The sequence below is a fragment of the Haliotis cracherodii genome, unplaced genomic scaffold, assembly GCF_022045235.1.
Source record: "Haliotis cracherodii isolate W230 unplaced genomic scaffold, xgHalCrac1.p SCAF_15, whole genome shotgun sequence".
NCBI classification, from domain to species: domain Eukaryota; kingdom Metazoa; phylum Mollusca; class Gastropoda; order Lepetellida; family Haliotidae; genus Haliotis; species Haliotis cracherodii.
This window is the reverse complement of record NW_027266270.1, coordinates 7,056,429-7,062,791: the sequence shown is the minus strand read 5'-3', so window position 1 is coordinate 7,062,791 and position 6,363 is coordinate 7,056,429.

Below are 6,363 nucleotides of genomic sequence, written 5' to 3'. Positions count from 1 at the left end.
CTGGCGCTTGGCATTAAGGGGCTGAAACAAGGACTGCTTGGCTCGGAGTCAGTATACTTGTGTGCTTGCACGTCGCTATATAGGTGCAAAAATGTTGGACGCGACGTTAAACCCAATTTCACCTCACCACGTGATTGTTGCGCGTCATCTTCCCGAGGCTAGAGAGTTAACTGACTATAAAAGTCCTGTTTCCACCTTTGCCGAACTAGGCCAGTATTATGGAGTAACATTTTAGCTGGACTAACGAGTCTTTGCATAGTCCAATCAAAATCGCTCAATGAAATCGAAATCCGGTTCGTAAACTGTCATGCAGACTTCGGTTGATTGCAGGATTTGCAAAGCATGTGCACCGCCAACTCGTCAACAGATATTTTCCAAATCTGTTCACGTTTTTAATTAAGGTGCTCACGTGATTTGATGCACTTCTGGGTGTAAGACTCGTTTTAGATCTTGATTATCGATCAGATCGTCTTGACTGGGCGCCGCCGTTTTGTTTGAAGTGATACGAGAGGTGGAATCTGATTGGTCCATAGGAGAGGCATAGAAGGGACATAACTCGTAACATCCGCTGGTGGCGCTACGATCGAGCTCAGGAATTGCAGCATTGTTCGGCAAGGATGGAAAGTGGACTTTTAAATTCAGTCAGAAACCATATAATATATGGTCTCTGATTCAGTTAACTCTCTTACCTCGGGAAGATGGTGATGAGCTAAAGTTACAAAACTGGAAATAACTTTCGTAACAAGATACATGACCTAACCCAATGCTCGTCCCATGCCGAGTAGATTGAAATGTATACTCAGCATCTTACTGCCATTATGCATGCAGCTGAGTCTATAACTTTTCCATAATCAAATTTTCTACCATTTCTGAAACCATATTGGAAAGCAGATAATCTAAAGGTATTGCATGATGACATGCGCAATGAAAGAAGGCAATGGGTTGAGAATGGGAAGGTAAATAAACAAAATAATATGTACTATGCTAGATACAAAGAGGCTAAAGAAGAAGAAGTTTATTCATGAATGAAGGCTACATGGCCCGGAGTTCATTTACATGAATAATATATGCTATGCACATGCACAAATCTTCTTACAACAAACGTTCATTTTTTTTTACATTTGTATTTACATAGGTAAATGTCTTTTTAAATATATGCACAGGTTTTTAATAACAGAATCATTTCTGGTAGATAGAAGACTGATACATTTTTTAACAGATGGTTGCAATGGTAACATTTTTTAATTAATTGTTTTTCTATTACTCTTATAACAAGGACAAATTAACAAAAAATGGTATTCATTTTCTGTTTCAAAGCGGTTACATTTCGTACATAAACTAAACGATGACTCTGTGGTTGTATTATGTCGAGTTTTCCGTACATTCAGATTATGGCTTAAACAACGGAATTTACATAAAGCTCTTAGTCTTAGAGGGGCGGTCGGGTAGCCTAGTGGTTAAAGCGTTCGCTCATCACGCCGAAGACCCGGGTTCGATTCCCGACATGGGTACAATGTGTGAAGCCCATTTTTGGTGTCCCCCGCTGTGATATTGCTGGAATATTGCTAAAAGCGGCGTAAAACCTTACTCACTCACTCACTGAGTCTAAGAAGATCTCTTTCACGTGCTAAAGTAGAAAGATATTTTTCTGGTTCGAGAAATGATGTATAAGATGAATGAACATTAAGGAACGAAGAATTGGTGATTTATTAATGCCATTTTGGGGATTCTTATCTTTACATCGTTGTTTGAATATAACAATGAAGCATTTCATATCGCCGCAATCCTGAGACAACCACACATGTGAAAACCCAGTTTGAAACAATAATTGTCTTCTATAAGAAACCCAGTTAGTTTGACCATTTTCGTCAAGTGCTTTCAACATATGGTAACAGGCAGACGGTTCTAGAAGTCGCTTTCCTTGCTTGAATAGCTAGTGTATCACATGCTTTAATCCAAACAAGCCTCGAAGAGAATAGTAGACCAAGGTATTTGAAATATGATACAACTTCAATTTGCGAACCTTTATAAAACCATTTCTCAGTTTTCCTCAGATAACCACCCTTTCTAAAAACTATGACTTGTGTCTCATCTAAATTAACTTCAAGGCCCCATTTGTCACAATAAGAGTCTAAAGCATCTAGTGTTCTCTGCAGTCCAATCACACAATCATCAACAAGAATGACATCATCAGCAAATAATAATAATAACATGGTTTCATCAAAATAATCTGACACAAATAAGCCTCTTAGACCAAGAATCTCCATTACACGTACAAACTCGTTTACAAAAAGTATAAAAAGAACAGGACTCAACATGCATCCTTGTCTAACACCATTTGTTATGTTAAAAAGACTTGTTTTCACATCTTCAACCCTTACACAAGCTTTTATATTTCCATACAAATTTCTAAGAATAATAAACAATTTAACCATGACCGCCTCTGTTTAATAAAACATTTAAACAACTTATTTCTAGTCGAAGGCTTTTCTAAAGTCTATGAAACGGGCATAAAATGTACGGTTTGATTTTCTAAGATATTTCTGACAGGGATGTAATCAGTGATGGAATAATCATTTCTAAATCTATAGGTACAATAAGTTGAGGTACTATGAGTTGCAGCAGTATCACGAGGTCTGGTGGTAGAGCGCCTACCCTGAGAGCGGAAGGTCCGGGGTTCGATCCCCGGCCGCGTCATACCAAAAGACGTTAAAAGACGATACTTGTTGTTACCCTGTCTGGCGCTCGGCATAAAGGGGCTAAAACAAGGACTGTTCGGCTCGGGCTCGGGATCAGTTTGCTTTGTTTGAGTGGGATATTCATGTTAAACTGCGGCATGATATCTCAGGGGGGCTAGTAAGAAGACGCACACACACACACACACACACACACACACACACTCACACGTGCATGCACGTCGCTATATAAGTGCGATAATCTTGAACGCGACGTTAAACCCCATTTCATCTCACCTCACCTCATATAAATGAAATCTTCAATTATACGGGAAATAAGGAACAGCTATCTGTATCTATGCACGACATAGACACTTTGTACGACAAGACACTTCACATATACATCACTGAGTGGACACTAGATTGTAGCAATACTGTAGTAGAACTGACTGCTATAGGCAATACTCTCATTGCCTTGTCTGTATACTAACTGCCCTCCACCGACCTGTTCGAGCACTACCTACAGGAATAACAGGATATTTACTCAGCGTATACGCCTCGAGGTCATGTGGCTGTCCTTGGAAGCTTCAGCCCGGGAGTGAGTGGGACAAGCAAGATACTCAAGACAACTTGATCAAAGAGGCTCTGACCTCACTAATTTTGTGACAGGACACAAGCAAGTTACAGTCTATATGCAGAGCATATGCACAGGACCATATTTACATTCCAGTCCAGAAGGACCGCGGACCATGCTGGATTATCTAGTGATTCCAGATACATGGGGTGGGCGTATTCCCCCAGCTGGATTAAAGGGACATAACCTGTTTAATGTGTTGGAGCGCCACGCGGGCCTGCGCCATGTTCACAACATAAATATCTAAATGGGGAATTTCATACAGTCAGCACACGACGGCATGACATTAGGTAGTCTGTCTCACAGTCCCTGAACCATATTATTTTCCCTTCCGTCCAGACTCTTTCTGAAATGTCAAAGCCCCAAAATGAAGCAAGTCTAGATTTTCCTCAGGTTCAGCACCGAATGTTCCATCTCACTCGGAGCCTTTTCAAATTACTTGTTTTCATCAAAACTATATATTTTCAGCGACTAAGCGTAAGTCTAGGTAAAGGCCCTGCTTGCAGTAGCATATGACTACTCATAAAGACTCGCCAACTAACTCTGGTCTGCTCCTTGTCTCAAAACAACCGAAAAACGGTGCTATTCTACACAAGTATTGTGATAAGTCTTGTCTCCTAGACGCCGTAGAATTAATTAAAAAAGAGTCAAACTCAAGTCTAGAATGATTTGGCAAGTTATATTAAAAATAGAAATTAAGGATTGTCCTGAGCTCCATTTGTATTCTATATTTGTTGTTGGAAGATATATGTTTTTGAAAAAGATAAGTTATTTTCTGGGACTAAATGTCAGTCTGGTATTGTGATGTACACATTTTCGTCCCCGCGGCAGTTTGTTCCACACTCAACGTAACACCTTAAGCCATAATGGCAATACACCACAGTTTAAATAAGTGAGTGACGATGGTTTTACACCGCTTTAAGCAATCTTCCAGCAATATCACGGCGGGGGACACCAGAAATCATCTTCCCGAGGCAAGAGAGTTAACTGACTATAAAAGTCCATAGTCAGTTAACTCTCTTGCCTCGGGAAGATGCCAGAAATGGGCTTCTCACATTGTACCCATGTGAGTAATCGAACCCTGGCGGACGCTTTAAACAATAGCTAGGCTACCCAACCGCCCTTTAGTTAAAGGGCACCATGGTCGACGTCATGATGGTGAGACGCCACTGGATGGAAAACGGACGTCCCAGAGGAGTGAGTGAGTGAGTGAGTGAGTGAGTTGGATTTAACGCCGCTTTTAACAGTATTCCAGTTATATCACGGCGTGTCAGCTTAATGTGGGAGGAAAGCTCGAAGTGATGCAGGTCTCAGACGTTTACCACTTCGGTGAAACCCACGAGCACGGGTATGGTGCTGACAAACCTAGAAACATAATCGAGGCGAACCGGGATACGAACCCACAATCATAGGTTTCTGGCGTGCCTAAGGAACGCAACTCTGCACAGCGAATCGCGGCGCCTTAGACGTCCCAGAGGAATGGAATATAAACGACATTACAGTGACACTGAAGACTCATTCAGAAATGCACCCTGAGAAGCTGCTAACAGACACAACCCGGAGGAGTTCAACAAGACATCCGTGACATTGACAGGAAGCATCTTTCATGCCAGATTGTACCTTGTATATACTGATGAACTCTTGAATGAACTGGTCAGACATCGCCTTGACATCATGCATTAAAAAATAAGATAATTTGTTGTTTAACGCCACACTCGGCAAAATTCCAGCTATATGACGGCGGTCTGTAAATAATCGAGCCTGGACCAGACAATCCATTGATTGACATCATGAGCATCGTTCCACGAAATTGGAATACGCTGACATGCATCAACCAAGTCAGCCAGCCTGACCACCCCATCCCGTTAGTCGCCTCTTACGACAAGCATGGGTTGTTGTTACCGTCTGCCCGGAGAGCGGAAGGTGGAGTTTGATCCTGGCCGCGTCATACCAAAAGACATTAAAAGATGGTACTTGTTACCCTGCCTGTTGCTCGGCATTATTATTTTTCCGTGTTCCCCATCTCCGGCCCGCCCTGAATTTGCACTCCGACGTGAAATAATAAAACGTTTTCGTATCTCAATTTTGTGGAAATGTATGCCCTGATGCTATAAAAATATATTCCCACCATTGCACGCAAAAAAAACAAGGTCACTGGCATGTCATATCAGCTTGGGGGGGTGGGGTGGGGGTGGGGGTTGTAGCCTAGTGGTTAAAGCGTTCGCTCGTCACGCGGAAGACCCGGGTTCGATTACAGAGATGGGTACAATGTGTGAAGCCCATTTCTCTTGACCCCCGACGTGATATTGCTGGAATATTGCTAAAAGCGGCGTAAAACCATACTCACTCACTCGAACCAAGGCGACTAAATCTACATCATAAATTTATTTAAAAACTGGTACCAAGTGTTCTAAACTTTAAAAAGTCATGCAATTGCTTTCACAATTTGTGAAAAACAGGTTTATATTAATATTATTTTATTTTGTTAGGGTATTCACACACACACACACACACACACACACACAAATGTGCATATGTGTGAATGCAATAACGCGTGACGTTAAACCTTACCAAGAGCGCTTTGTGGAACGAGCTCAAACGTGCTGTTTAACGCTTTAAGTCAGTGAAAACATTGGAGATTAATGTTACTTGATTCTAAATTTTTACATGATAATATAAAATAATATATGTATTTTACAACGAATCCGGTAATTATACATGAATATCAGAAATGGCCGCGACAGAGAACTTGTGAGTACGATGGAAAGAAGTGCTGACATTTATTAAATCAGGACCACGACTAAAGCTGTCACAAAGCAAAATATATGCCTGCACTTCAGGTGACAAAATATTGGATCGCTTTTTTGTCTTCTTTTTATTGCGTAAAGAAATGTTCAAATACTCCGAAACACACATTCACACCAGAACAAATCTTCTGTCGAAATACATCGCATCGTATGCAAAGATACACAACCCTTGGAATTCACAAACTCTTCTTTGGGGACTGAAAGAAATTTTACAAAACACAGAACTCAAATATTTCAAAGGGTCTAC